Raw genomic sequence first — 15,884 nt, 5'->3', positions numbered from 1 at the left:
ACACAGCAGTGGGCTGCAGAGCCACGGGAGTGCTCACTGACACAGCAGTGGGCTACAAAGACACAGGAGTGCTCACACACAGAGCAGTGGGCTGCAGAGCCACAGGAGTGCTCACTGACACAGCAGTGGGCTGCAAAGACACAGGAGTGCTCACAGACACAGCAGTGGGCTGCAGAGCCACGGGAGTGCTCACTGACACAGCAGTGGGCTGCAAAGACACAGGAGTGCTCACAGACACAGCAGTGGGCTGCAGAGCCACGGGAGTGCTCACTGACAGAGCAGTGGGCTGCAAAGACACAGGAGTGCTCACAGACACAGCAGTGGGCTCAGGAGCCACGGGAGTCTTCACAGACACAGCAGTGGGCTGCAGAGACACAGGAGTCCTCACAGACACAGCAGTGGGCTGCAGAGCCACGGGAGTGCTCACTAAAGATGCTTCTGGTGAGAGATCTGGGGCCAGAGACAGTCATTCAACATTCAGAAGCAGAAGTTATAAGTGACTCTGAGACTCGGAACAGAAGAGACGTGGAGGCTCCAGCTCAGCTCTCTTCATCCGTGTTAGTGCAAATAGATGAAAAATGGGTAACATGGGAAAATAAAGCTGAATAATAGCTTCAACAGTCTGAGGAAAATATTTGTAATTCAGCATTATTATTAATTAAGGATGGGGCCAAAATAAAATTATTTGGGGAATAAAAAAAGCAAGTTTAAAATTCATTCCTTTCATAGAAAAATTTCTTTCTTTCTTTCCTTCTTTTTTTGAGACAGGGTTTCTCTGTGTAGTTTTGGTGCCTGTCCTAGAACTCACTCTGTAGACCAGGCTGGCCTCGAACTCACAGAGATCCACCTGGCTCTGCCTCCTGAGTACTGGGATTAAAGGCGTGTGCCGCCACCGCGCTGCCACCACCACCCAGTAAAAAAATTTCTTAAAACGGTTGGCCAACAAAGAAGGAGCCTAAGCTCCCAGGCTACACAACAATAATGGCAAGCACGTGGAACCAGAAAGAGTAAGAAATGAAACGGCAAACTCCTGGAATTTTTTTCCTTCTAAATTAGTTCAAATCATACTGTTTGACTTACAGAGGATTACATGTATTTAATTACAGTATCATATGAACATCCTATCGTTTTAATTTGTTTAGACTCTTGAAGTGTACATGTGTATGAGTGTTTTGCTTGTGTGTATGTATGTGCACACCATGCACGTCTGGTGCTTTCAGAAGTCTCCCTGCACTGTTTCAGAAGTCTCCCTGCACTGGAGTTATGGATGGTTGGGGGCTATGATAGGGGTGCCGGGAACTGAATCTGGGTCCTCTGCAAGAACAACTAGAGCCTTAGTCACTGAGCCATCTCTCCAGCCCTAGTGTTTTACATATATGACATATATGTGTATATATGCATGTGTAATATTTATGTTCTTAGCAAAATTTGCATTGCCTGTGAAGACTGCTAACATAGGGATAATATTTATTGTAAGTGTTTGTGTTTGAGGGAAGGATTGTGAGGACAGGACCCTGGGCCTTGTACATACTCAGCGAGCACGCTCCCTCTCAGCCAGCAGATACTATTTATTTAATTAATTAATTTGTAAATTTTATATATAAATAAAATTTTATATATGTGTTTTGACCAACATGTGTGTATCTACCTCTCTTTATAGATACATATGTTTATACATACACACATGTATATATGTGCCATGTCACCATGTGCAAGCCTGGAGTACACAGAAATCAGAAAGGGTGTTTGACTCCCTGGAACTGGAGTCACAGTTGGTTGTGAGCCACAATGCGAGTTCTGAGAATTGAACCTGGGACCTCAGCAAAAGTAAGAAGTGCTCCAAACCACTGACCATCTCTTCAAGCCTCCAAGCCCTGGTTTAATTTGAATCAAAGCACAGAAAATTTAATAATTAAAGAATAGTGTGTATATGTCATAAACTTTGACGATATAAAAATTATGTGGCAGGGTAAAAATCTCAGTCAATAACCTAAAGTGTGAGAAATACCTCTTTTTTTTTCTACACTTCAACTTAAAAGCCTGCTTCTGGGGCTAGTGAGAAGGCTCAGCAAAATAAGGCACTAGCCACCAAGCATGAGGACCTTGATTCTATCCCCGGAGCCCACATGTTGGAAAGAGAGAACCTTCTCTGACCTCCACACACAAGCTATGGCACACATGACAGACACACACCCACACACCAAAATAATAAAATTAATGTAATAAAAAGTTTAATAAAGCCTGTTTCTGGGACAATCTCCCTTTCTTTTCCTCTCCCTCAAGTACTGCTAAATAAAAATGAACTGCAGATGGTCTGGGATTTCCTTGATCTCTCAGGGTCTGGTCATGACACACAGTTGCCAAAGCCCTAGAGAGCAGGGAGACCCTTCCACCATGAGTAATCTATGCAGTCAGGTAGCCAAGAGTCTCCATGAATGAACACAGGGCTCCACTCCTGCCTCTGGGGCCCAGTGAGGGGCATGAGTCTTAGCTGAAGTCAAAAAGCCTGTGCAAGCATCCCACCTTCCCTGACATTTGCCACCTCTGTCTCTTCTGAGGCTTGCCCTTGCCTCCGGATGCCAAGATGGAGCAGTATCTGAGGAGAATACATAGCTTGGCCACCACCCCAACCCTTACCCAATCTCTGCAGAGTAGACTCTGCCAGTTTCCTGCTTCTCTGTTTCTGTGGGGCTACCCTTAAGTCCTGAACTTCTCACTGAATTTGGTTTGCAGCAAACGAAATTTTACCAGCTAACCATACTTTCATCCCTGTATTACACCTAAGATGAGAACATATGGAGCTTGATATTTTCTTGAGTGGGGAAATGGTAAAGAGAAATATAAGTTAGAAGAAATATGAACTAATACCATAAAATAGTATTCAGATACCTGGTGATGTAACCATGATGGTTAATCCTCACTATAAACCTGACTACATCAAGACAGGCCTGGTTGGCTCACCTAGGAGGATTGCCAAAGAATTCAGAGCCAGCCTGGGCTACACAGTGAGTTCAAGACCAGCTTGGGCTACAGAGTTAAAAAAGTGAGACCCTGCCCCGGCAAACCCCCCAAAAAAAGGAAGGAAAGGAAGGAAGAGAGCAGAAAGAAAGAAGAAATAATTCTTAGGGCCTAGGGTTGGCAAGATGGCTCTAGGGGTATATATGCCTGCTACCAAGCCTGATGACCTGAGTTCAATCCCCAGATCCTCCATGAAAGAAGGCGAGCACTAATTCCTGGAGTTGTTCTCTGACCTCCTCATGCATGCAGCCACACACCCATGCACATATACACTCACAACAATAAATATATAAATATGATTGAAGAGAAGATCTTATTCATTCTACAAGTTCTGTTCCTCTAGAGAACACTAACACATTACTTAAAGCCAATGAATCAACCACTAGAATACTTTTAAAAATGGATGAAAAATACCAGTAATAAAAACACAGAGGAGGTGGGCACTATAGTGCATACCTACACCCCCAGCATTCAAAAGACAGAATCAGGAGGCTCATGAACTCCAGGGTAGCTTGGGCTATATGGTGAAACTCTGCTTCAAAAATAAATAAATAAATAAAATATGCATCCAGAAGTGGGGGGATAGATAGATCATACTAAAACCTTAAGTGTTCATAGAAGAAAATCAACTGATTCTATGTGAATCTGACACAACTTGAAGAGCAGAAATATATTAAACTAAAATCAGAAATTATCATCATCAGTTACTTATGGAAATGAATTACAGACTGGGAGAGAGCCAGGCAAAGTAGGGAGATTTAATTTTTCCATATTAGGCTTGTTTTATTCTAATTTTTATATTATATGAATAGAAACACTTTAACAAAATTAGATCAATTAAAAATAAATAAGGCTCTTTTTAACACATGGCCTCATTAATATTTATAAGTTATAGTTAATGAAGAACTCATTAAAATATGCCCATGGGCACTAGGTTTCCACTTTTAAAATTCACTGCTAAATCTCTTCCTGTATCATAAACAACTGCTAAAAACATTCAGGAAAAACTCCTGGGGTCAGTGAGGTGGCTCAGTGCTTAGAGGCACTTGTTCAAGCCTTAGGAACCAGAGAGTGAAAGGAAACTGATTCCTGGAAGCTGTCCTTTGCTCTTCATGTATGCGCCGTGGTGTGTTTGCAACCACACACACAAAGAATAAGCAAATAAAGTATACCGAAATGAAAAAACTCCTTGCCTTTCTACAAATGAGCTATTTCCTCCAAAATAAAAAGAAGTTATAACTATAACTTGTTTATAATGTAACAAAAATTAACAAGAGTCACAGAACAGCATCAGCGGGCACGCAGCCTTTTGGAAAAGAAAATCATTTAGTCAAAAGGCAATCACACTATTTGATCCAGTTGAACTGTTTTTATGACACTTGTAACAGACTCCCAGACCTGCATAGGCTCCCAGACCTTAGCACAACTGACGCCATGATGGAAGTGCCAGTCGGGCCATGTAGACACTCAGCATGGAGACAGCACTACTAACCAAAAATGAAAACAAAGACTTAATCCATCAAAATCCATAGTTCCTGGCAAGTCTCTAAATGTACTAACCTTGCTTTTTGGCTTCTGTGTTCCTCTTCTGGCTAACCATCCTTGTTCACTGAAGTATGTCAACCCAGATATGTCTTTTGTGCTTAAAAGCTCACCCTGAGAAAGGCTCAGGTTACACTGGGACCCTGGACACCCAGTGCAGTCCCTGCCAGCTGATAAAGACTGTCTATTGGTTTAAACCCATGTCTGAGTAGTCTTCTCTGGTGGATACCCATGACACATTTTTATTCATTGTGTGTGTGTGTGTGTGTGTGTGTGTGTGTGTGTGTGTGTGTGTTTATTATGTGGTGTAGAAGTGTGGGTGTATGCATGTTATGGTACGTATGTGGAAGTCTGAGAACTGTAGGGGGCATGGAGGTCTTTGTGCTCATATGCACTGGAGGAACCTGGAATGTTCAGCACACAGGGTTTTTCCTTCAAGGGAAGGAATCCCAAACCTATCTTCTGCCTGGAAGGCTGGAGCAGATGCACTTTCTAGCCTGGTGACCATTGTGAAATATGTGAGGCTGGAGACTTTCCCTGAATGGGACCTTCCTCCAGGTTCATCCTCGTAAACTTGTTTCTATATAATCGTCTATCTTTATGGAAGGTGTCATGTGTGATTCAGCTTACTCTGTTCCTCAAAGAGATTTAGATATGCTTTGTTGTGCCCGTGGGATTGAGTTAATCATCACAAGAATGAATTCTTACCAGATTGCTCTGTGTTTAAATACATCTAAAATAAACAACTGAAGTTTGAACCAACATTGTTCATCATTGTGTGGAATTGCATTTCTGCCTCCCAAGGCTCATCTCTGCTGCCTATGAAGGTTGCAGAGACCCCAGCAGAAGACAACTTCAGAGACTCAATTCTTTCCTGTGATGTCAACAGGCACCTTTGTCCACAGAACCATCTCACCAGCATGAACTTAAAGAAAAAAAAAAAAAAAAAAAAGATGGGCATGGTGGTACACACTTGTAATTCCAGAACTTATCCAGTGGAGGATCAGGAGTTCAAGACCAGTCTCCATCTGGCCAGTTGGAAGCCAGTTTGGGTTACAGGACAATGGCTACAAAAGTATCCTGACTCCGAGTCAAAGAAAGTATAAGATATTGTAGTCATTAAGGTCCTCACGGGTAAAATCCTTAAGGAAGTGCATTAGTTCCTTCAGCTCTCACTCATTTTTCTCCTTTGTAAAAAGTATACCGATCCACTGGACACTGTGTTAGATATTTTTTCATCACTATGGCCAAATTCCTGACAAAAAGTAACAAAGGCAGGCAAGGTTTACTTGGCTCCCACCTGAGGGATACAGTCCATCTCGGTAAGGCAGTCCAGCAGTGAGCAGTGTCCAGAGGCTGCTTGCTCATTTCTCAGTGGATCAGGATCAGAGAGGTCAACAGGAAGCTGGGCTGGGCTATAATCCTCAAGGCCTACCCTCACAACCTTCCTCCTCCAGACAAGTCCAGCCTCCCAAAGTCTCCCCAAAGTTAGCACCATCGGTTAACTGACTTCCACAAGCACACCATGTACACATGTACACACACACACACACACACACACACACACACACACACATTGTAACACACTCACACTAACACACACAACACTGTTACTCTGTGTGTGTGTGTGTGTGTGTGTGTGTGTGTGTGTGTAAGACCATGTACACATGTGTGTTTGCAGGTGCCCTGGAGGCCAGAAGGTGTTGGATCTCCTGAAGCTGGAGTTACAGGTCTTTGAGAACCACTTGATGTGGGTGCTGAGATTCAAACTCCAGTCCCATGATAGAGCAGCAAGCACTCTTAACTAATGAGTCATTTTTTCAGGGTCTCCTATAAGTTTTGATTAACATTATTTTCATTTTCACTTAGTGATGGTTTTAAAGCCCTGGTTTCTGGGTCCCCCACCACCACCCGCTGCTGCTGCTGATGTAATAATCCAATCAAACCGAATTAATAAACCAGGTTTAATGAGCAAAGCCATCCTGGATGACCTTGGGAAGGCAGGGGAAGAGTCACAGAGGAAGAGTCACAGAGGAAGGGTCTCATGGCGGCGAATATGACTTGCAGGCCTTAAGTACCCTGGAGGCATGGTCTTGAGCAGCCCGAGGGAGGGGCTGGTTTGGGGTGGGCTTTGAGGGGGCAAGGGTCTGGAATGGGAGGACAGCTTGGGGGGGGCGTTGAGGAAGCAGGTTTGGGGAGAGAGAGAGATGGGGGAGGGGAGTTGAGGTGGAGCTTCCACCAGAACATTCCAGATTCTTTGGGTATATGAGTGCCAGGGGTTGAGGTGGAGTTCCCACCAGAACACTTAGCTTTAGGCTTTTTAAATTTTCCATTGTAATTTCTTCTTCAACCTCTTTCTTTGTTTCTTTCTTTCTTTCTTTTTCTTTCTTTCTTTTTTTTTTTATTGTTGTTATTGTTGTTGTTTTTCAGTTTGTTACTCTGTGTAACAGCTCTGGCTTTCCTGGAACTCATTCTGTAGCCCAGGCTGACCTCACAGAGATCCGCCTGGCTCTGCCTCCCGAGTGCTGGGATTAATTAAAGGCGTGTGGCACCGCCGCTTGGCACAACCTATTTCTTAACAGAGTCTTAAATTGATCTTGTTCTTGGTTTCTGATTTAATTGGAGATCTGTTCTCTGAAGCTTCGTGGTGCCTTTTGTCATGGTCTAGCGTGTGATCATTTGTAACTGTCCATGTGTGTTGTGAGTGCTGATAGAAAATGCATTTTCTGGATTGGGGATTTAGCTCAGTGGTAGAGCACTTGCCTAGCAAGTGCAAGGCCTTGAGTTTGATCCTCAGCTCCAAAAAATGAAAGAAAGAAAGAAAGAAAGAAAGAAAGAAAGGAAGGAAGGAAGGAAGAAAGGAAGAAAGGAAGAAAGGAAGAAAGAAAAAGAAAGAAAATGCATTTTCTCCTTGTTGAATGTTTCTGTTCAAGTGTATTAATTATCAAGTTAATGTTTTCTTGTCTACTTGGCAAAGTTTTGCCCGCTGAGCCTATGAGGCACATGTTAAATCTACTGTGGTTTGGATGTGGTTGAAATGTGTGGTCTGGGAAGATCACTCAGCAGTGAAGAGCACCTGAGGACATGAGTTCTATTCTCAGCACCCACACAGTGGTGCACACCCATCTGTAACTACAGTTCCAGGAGATCTAATACCCTCTTCTCACATCCATGGACACCAGGCATGTACATGGTAGACAGACATGCACGCAGCCAAAACACCCAAACTCGTAATTTTGTTTTTAATTGTTAATTTTAAAAGGTGGGAAACTAAGAGGACACTGAGGTTATGTCCTTGGAAGCCATTAGTGTGAGTCTCCAGGCTTTATCACTGGTCAGGCTGTCTCTGGCTTCCTGTGGTACCCTGTGATCTCTTCTTTTTATACCATGCCCATCATGATGCCATCAGACACCGGGTACAGCCTCCAGGGGTTCTAGCCAGAGTCTGTGCCCTGATGTGTGGACTGTCTTCAGAGTGGAATGATACAAACCTCTTTTCTTTACAGACTTCTTACCCATCTTTGGAAAGTGCATTTTAGCATTAGAAATAGAAAGTAAATAATATACTCTTTCACAATTGGGGTGGTTTGAAAGAAAATGGCCCCCAAAGGGAGTGGCACTATTTGGAGGCGTGGCCTTGTCGGAGTAGGTGTGGTCTTGTTGGAGGAAGTATGTCACTGTGGAGTTGAGCTTTGAGGTCTCCTATGTGCTCAAGCCATGTCCAGTGATATAGTGTTGCCTGTGCAATATGTAGAACACTCAGCTCCTTCTCCAGCACCATGTCTACCTGGATGCGGCCACATCCCATCATGATGATAATGGACTAAACCTCTGAAACTGTAAGCCACTCCATTAAATGTTTTGCTATGGTCATGGTGTCTCTTCATAGCAATTGAAATTCTAATTAGGATAAAAATTATGGTAGAATTTCTCAAGTTTTTTCTCTATAGCTCTACCATTTTTTTGTTCCATCTATTGTTCAATTGTTTTAATAGATACATACATGTTACAAATTGTCCAGCCTTGGCAAACTAGAACTTTTGTCATTGTATCAAGACCCTTTTCATCTCTAACAAATGCTTTGTCTGTTTGATTTGAGACAATGTCTCCTAGCTCAGGATGGCCTCAAACTCAAGATTCTCCCGCGGAAGCCTCTTCCTTAGCTATGATTATAGCCCAGCACCACTGCACACCTTTGCCCAGGCTTCCTTTGGTTATTTGTCTGTGATTCTACTACTCTCCTCCAGACTCTTTATATCATTGGGATTTGAGAATATATCTTGTGAACAGCAAATATCTAGGTTTTTAAGTAAAATCTACCCACAGGTTGCTAGTTTGCTAGCATTTGTACTTACCATCTTTATTTATAGATTTGAAATGGTTTCTAGCCTCTTCATTTGTCATCTCAGGGACTAGAGAGCTGTCCCAACAGTTAGGACCACTCATTGATTTTGCAGAGGAAGCTGGGTTCAGTTCCCAGGACCCACAAGGTGGCTCATCCATCTGTGACTCCAGTTCAAGGAGATCTGGTGCCCTCTTCTGGCCTCTGAGGGCACTTAGCATCCACATGGTACACATACATGCAGGCAAAACACCCATACACATAAAATAAATAAATATTTAATTTATAATTGTAGTTGGCCCAACGTTTTCTATATATTTTTTCTTTATTTTTGGAAACTAAGAATTAAATCCAGGGTCTTGTACATGCCAGGAAAAAGCTATACCAAATGAGCTATATCTCCAGCTCTGTTTGCAATTTTATTATTTTTTTAAATTAGGTATATGTAAAGTATCTGTCCTGGTTGTTTTGTTGTTGTTATTTATTTGTTTCTATCAACTTGACAGGAGTAAGAATTATCTGGGAAGGGAAACCTCACTTGAGAGAAATCCTCCATCAGATTGCTTATAGGCAAGTCTGTAGGGCATTTCCTTAGTATGGGAGTGCCTAACTCTCTGTGGTCAGTGCTACTCCTGGGCAGGTGTTTCTGGGATGTGTAAGGATGTGAACAAAGGGAGCCAGGAGGAGCAAGCTAGTAAGCAGAGCTCCTCCGTGGGTTTGCTTCAGTTCCTGCCTCTAGGTTCCTGCCCTGGCTTCCCTTGAGGGACTGCGACCTGGAAGAGGTAAACCCAGTAAACCCTCAGTGTTTTATCACGGCAATAAAAACTCAATCAAGACAGTTCTCAATTAATTTTTTTTCTTTTTAATACTTTTTGTAAGACACAGCACCTCATTATGTGGCTCAGGCTGGTCTTGAACTAGGGATTCTCCTGCATCTGCCTCCAGATTGCATTAGCCATCAACCTAGCTGTAGAGAGTTGAGTGAGAATGGCCCCCATATGCTCATATATTAAAATGATTAGATTTGTACTAAAATGTAGATGTCACTGGCTTGTTAAATAAGAAACACAGAACCAATTGCAGAGTTAAAAACCACGAGGTCAGAGCAAGAGCGGAGAACCTTACCCTTCACTGCTTCTGATGTTCTTCCTCTCCACCTGAGAGCTATCACTGTGTGTCCTATCTTTTTTATAGATTTTCTGTTCTGTTTTCTCATTGGTTGTAAACCCAGCCACATGACCTCCTCATCACTGCCTGTTTGTACAGACCTCCAGGTCTTCTATGGTTGCTATTGAGATTAAAGGTGTGTGTCTGCCATGCTGGCTGTGTCCTTGAACACACAGAGATCTACCTAGCTCTGCCTCCCAAGTGCTGGGATTAAAGGCATGCACCACTACCGCCCAGTTTCTGCTCTGGCTTGCTCTGACCTCAAGGCAACTTTATTAACATATAAATAAAATCACATTTCAATACAAAAAAAATCACTATACTAAAATACTTATATATTAAAATGCTTAGCTGCCTAGGATTGGAACCATTTGAAAGGATTAGAAGAATTAGGAGGTGCAGCCTTGTTGGAGGAAGTGTGTCCCTGGAGGTGGGCTTTGAGGTTTCAAAAGTCCTTACCAGGCCCAGGCTCTCACAGCCAGTGCTCCAGCACCACGTGTACTGCCATGCTCCCCTGTGGTGGTATTGTGTTCCCCAAAATATTGTGTGTTCCCCTGAAATAAACTTATCTGGGGTCAGAGAACAGTATTCCACAATATTAAACATGAGGATGGGCAGTGGGTAGCACACGGCTTTAATCCTAGCATTTCAGAGACAGAAATACCTCTGGATCTCTGAGTTCAAGGCCATATTAGAAACAGCCAGGCAGGTGACACACACCTTTAATCTCAGAAACCCAGCCTTTAATCCCAGGGGGTGGGGGCAGAAAGAGAAAGATATATAAGGTGTGAAGACCAGAAACTGAAAGCATTTGGCTGGTTAAGCATTCAGGCTTTGGAGCAGCACAGTTCAGCTGAGTGAGATTCATGTGGATGAGGACTCAGAAGCTTGCAGTCAGAGGAAACAAGACCAGCTGAGGAACTGGCAAGGTCAGGTAGCTGTGGCTTGTTTTGTGTCTCTGATCTTCCGGCATTCACTCCAATAACTGGTCCCAGGTTTGTTTTTATTAATAAGACTCTTCAAGATTCCTACTATACTCCCCACATGACGATAATGGATCACCCTCTGAAACTGTGAGCAAGCTCCAAGTGAATGCTTTCTTCTATGTCGCCTTGGTCATGGCATCTCTTCACGGCAATAGAATTGTGACTAAGACACCAATAAGCAGGAGTTTTAGTCTATCCTCTTATACCTTGGTTTTTTCACTCACTTCCCTGTATTTCATCATCAAGAGACATGGACTAAAGGTTTGAATGAAGGAATATTCTCCCTTGATCTTTTCCCTACAAATCTCTTTCACAGGTTCGTCTTTCTGTTTTGTTTTGTGACACCCCCTCCCTCAATAACCAGAGTCATCCTCGGTTTACTTACCAGTGAGTACCAAAGACTCTTCCTCCTCTAGTACTTACCAATAACTAATAGTTACCTAAGGGGGATAATGCTACTATTGATTTTTGAAATTTTTATTTCATTTTTAATTGTGCGTGTGCGTGTGCATGTGCGTGTGCGTGTGCGTGTGTGTGTGTGTGTGTGTGTGTAGATATGTGCACATGTGTCTGGGTGCGTATGGAGACCAGAAGAGAGTATTTCGTCCCTTGCTGCACTAGCTCCTGGTCTCAGCATTTTAAAAAACAAAATTTGTTTTGTTTTTGCAGAAAGCACTGCCTGTGGGCTGTGAGGCGGCTGGCAATAAGGATGTCTACACGAAATCTGTCTTTTGAAAATGCTCCTTTTGTCCACACAAACATTCCTTATAATGCCACGCTAATGTAAAAGTTAAACAGACTTCTCACCAAGTGGAGAACTTGGGCAAGAAGTGCTGTAGGCTTCCGCTGGGGAATCTTCTCTGGTGAAGATGCTTTTGGAGGTTTGCTGGCTCGACCCACTTCAGCCATGAAGTCTTTCAGGGTTGGCAGGCTGGGGGGATGGTACAAATGGAGGTCCAGCAACTTATTGAGAGCAGAGGGCACTAACAGGCAGTTAAGTGTGAGCCCAGGGACTGTGGCAGATGTGGTTCCATGGCCACTGCCACCAGGGCCACACACAAGAGCCAATCTCTAGTCCTCTCACCCAGGGGTATCCATGCAGAGGGTAGAAAAGCCATGACCCAGGAGCACTCCAGTGAGATCCTAAAGACCATTCCCAAAGATCCAGTTTTTGTATCATTTATATCACTGAATGGTAGATTTGTGTTTTTGTGGCTCATGGGTTGGTGGTGGTTCACTAACATATCAAGGCCACCTTGGGGTTTGGTCATTAGCATGTGTAGGCCTGCCTTGGGTTTGGCTCTTACCTGAACTACCATGTGACTGGGGATAGAAAATCACAACATGTCCACACGGTTGGGCTTGCCCGGTGGATCGCCTAACTATTTCCGGTTCAGAATAGCCATCTCCGGGTCAGACCAGGACTCTGTGGCTTTATGTAGTCTCGTAAAGCACGCGCAGCCATGTAATCTATGCGCATGCGTGGAGTACCCACAGGAGTTCCTGTACGCATGCGCGGCCCAACCTTTATAAAGCCGGTGCCATCTTGCATGAGCACCCCCCCCTTATCTCCTCACCCTCGTGTGTTTCACACAGGCCTGTCACCTCTATCCTCTTTAATAAAACTCTTCTGTGGTCTTGTGTTCGGGACGTGTTCCTCGCAGGATAAAGCGCCTTAATGACTAACATTGGAGCTATTCCCAAAGATCCAGTTTTTGTATCATTTCTATCACTGAATGGTAGATTTGTGTTTTTGTGGCTCATGGGTTGGTGGTGGTTCACTAACATATCAAGGCCACCTTGGGGTTTGGTCATTAGCATGTGTAGGCCTGCCTTGGGTTTGGCTCTTACCTGAACTACCATGTGACTGGGTTTACTAACATACCAGAGCTTGGTTCTGAGGACCAGCTCTGACCAGAGCTACCTGGTGACAAGCTCCTGTCTTATAGGCATTATATTCTCCCAAATCACACAGAATGGATTATAAGTTACACAAAATGGTTTCACTTATATTCCTAACAGTTTTGTTTGGATAGCTATAGGATTGCACTCACTCCGTAGCCTTGGCTTGTCTGGAACTCACGATGTAGACCAGGATGGCCTAGCACCCACAGACCTCCAGTGCAGCTGCCAGTCTGGACTCGGCATTTTCCTTTAAAAACAAAACTTCTTTATTAAATGTTTTAAGATATTGTTTGCTGCACGTGAGTGTTTTGCCTGAATATGTATCTACCTCACACTTGTGCTCACAGAGGTCAGAAGAAGGTGATGGATCCTCTGGAACTGGAGTAACAGTTGGCTGTAAGCCATCAGGTAGAACTGAACCTGGGTCCGCTGCAAGAGCAAAAAAGCGCTCTCAGTTGCTAAGCCAACCCTCTCATGTAGTTTTGGTGCCTGTCCTGGAACGCGCTCTGTAGACCAGGCTGGTCTTGAACTCACAGAGATCCGCCAGGCTCTACCTCCCGAATGCTGGGATTAAAGGCGTGTGCCACCGCTGCCCGGCAAAAACAACAACAACAACAAAAAAAACTTTTAAAATGAAAGGAGATGAGTACAAACGACCTGCAGAGGCGAGGAGGAAAGTTCCTCCGCTGTCCTCGCTCTCCTGCCCGCTCTCCCCGGACAGACGCTCCCCGCCAGCCTGTTTACCGCGCCGTCACCGCCTCCTAATCCTTCCCCTTCCAAACAATTCAAAAGTCGCACAGAACCGACCTATCGCAAGCCTCGCCCGAGGGGAAGGGGCGGGAGCTTCCGGAAGTGTTGGCCAAGGTCCCTCCAATCAGCGACCCGCCGCGGGAAGTTTCAGTTCGGGGCCAGCTCGAGGCGTCCGTACTGCGGATCTGTGGAGGTTTCTCTGTTGCGGGATTGTTGGGGAACGTGCCTAGAAGCAGCTTCAGGTAAGTAGGAGCTAGAGATCAAGGTCCTCCTTCGCCGCATACTGGCTTGAGGATGGCCTAGGCTAAAATGTTTAAGTGGTCCAGGAAGATGGCTCAGCAGTTAAGAGCGCTTGCTGTTTTTGCAGAGGTTCACTTCACTCCCAGCTACTAACTCACCTTAGACATCTTACAACTACTCCCTGTAGCCGCCGTCAAGAGATCCGACACTCTCTTTTGGACATTAATATGCAGGTAACCCCCCCCCCCCACACACACACACACAAAGTCTTCGAAAACTTAAAAAGCGGCATGAAAATTATGCACGTTGTCCTAAAGAATTAACAAAGTGTTGGCGATAAGAATCCATCTGACTTGTAAGCTAATAACCTCTCCAAAGAGCCCAGAAGTGGCAGCGGCCTTCGCTTTTCGTGAAGACTCTGTCATTTGTTACCTCCTGTAATTATTAAGTTGAAAAGCTTAAAAGCTAAAATTTACGGGGTTTTAAAATACTGGGGAGTAGGGTGAGAGCCTGCGCCTGGGAGCTGACGTGAGAGTCACGTTTGATCATCACCCAGAAGGTAGTGGCTGTTATTGTCAGCCAGCTGCTTTCCTCACTGTGAAGCGGCCCCTCTGTGGTCCCGTCAGACCTTGCCTCTGGGTTCCTGCTTAGACTTCCCTGGATGGCCTGTAAGCCACATAAACCTCTTCTCCCCTAAGTAGGTTTTAGCCAGTGTTTCATCACAACAGAAAGCGGACTAAGATAGAAAATTTTTGGAATCTTATCACGGTCCTTAGTATCCTCCTGTGTTTTGCTTGGATACATTATTTATCAAAGATCTTTCTAGCCTGGTGGGGGCACACGCCTTTAATCCCAGCATTCTGGAGTCCAGAGGCGGGCGGATCTATGTGAGTTCCAGGTCAGCCAGGGCTACACAGAGAAACCTTGTCTTGAAAAACAAAAACAAAATGATCTTCCTAAGAAAAGGCTATTGCAAAGTATGATTTCTAAGATGGACAAAAATAATGGGGCAAACTGATGAGGTTAACAGTATTACCAAGTTTTGATTAAACTCTTTCTCTAGTAGTTACTTTGTGTTTGGCTTGTTTTCTATTTCTTTTTCTTTCTTTCTTTCTTTCTTTCTCTCTCTCTCTCTCTCTCTCTCTTTCTTTCTTTCTTTCTTTCTTTCTTTCTTTCTTTTTTTTTGGTGTTTAGAGGATTAAGACAAGGCCTCATGTCACTCCCTCCAGCCTCGGAACACCCTGTGGAGCTAAGACTGGCTATGAGCCAGTCCTCTCACCTCGCATCTCCCAAGTGCTGTGTCTGTGGTTTTGTGATTGTGGTCTCACTGTATTTCATAGGCTGGCTTTAGCTGGGTGCTAGAATCACGCGGGCATTCATCACAGTAGGAATGACCTCACTCTAGCCCAGTCTGGCTTCGAACTCCTCTGAGCCTTCTGAGTCAGAGTCCCAATAACTATTGCTAGGAGTGTGTGTGTGTGTGTGTGTGTGTGTGTGTGTGTGTGTGTGTGTGTGTGTGTGTGTACACGTACGTACGTGCTGTAGAGGCCTGAAGTCAATGGCAGGTACTTTCCTCTATGGCTCGTGTCTGGCTGGTCTAATGACAACTTGACACACAAACTAGAGTCATCTGAAAGGAGGGACCTTCAGTTGAGAAAATGCCCCCATAAGATCTGGCTGTGAGGCATTTTCTTAATTAGTGATTGATGGGGGAGCACCCAGCCCACTGTGGGTGGTGCCATCCCTGGGCTGGTGGTTCCGGGTTCTATAAGAGAGCAGACGGCGCAAGCCAGTAAGCAGCACCCCTCCATGGCCTCTGCATCAGCTCCTGGCTTCAGGTTCCAGCCCTGCGTGAGTTCCTGTCCTGTCTTCCTCCAGTGAAGGACTATGATCTTGAAGTTAAGCCAAATTATCCCGTTCTCCCCAACTTGCCT

Source organism: Onychomys torridus, chromosome 9 (assembly GCF_903995425.1).
Source record: "Onychomys torridus chromosome 9, mOncTor1.1, whole genome shotgun sequence".
Lineage (NCBI taxonomy): Eukaryota > Metazoa > Chordata > Mammalia > Rodentia > Cricetidae > Onychomys > Onychomys torridus.
Note: the sequence above shows the minus strand (reverse complement) of the source record.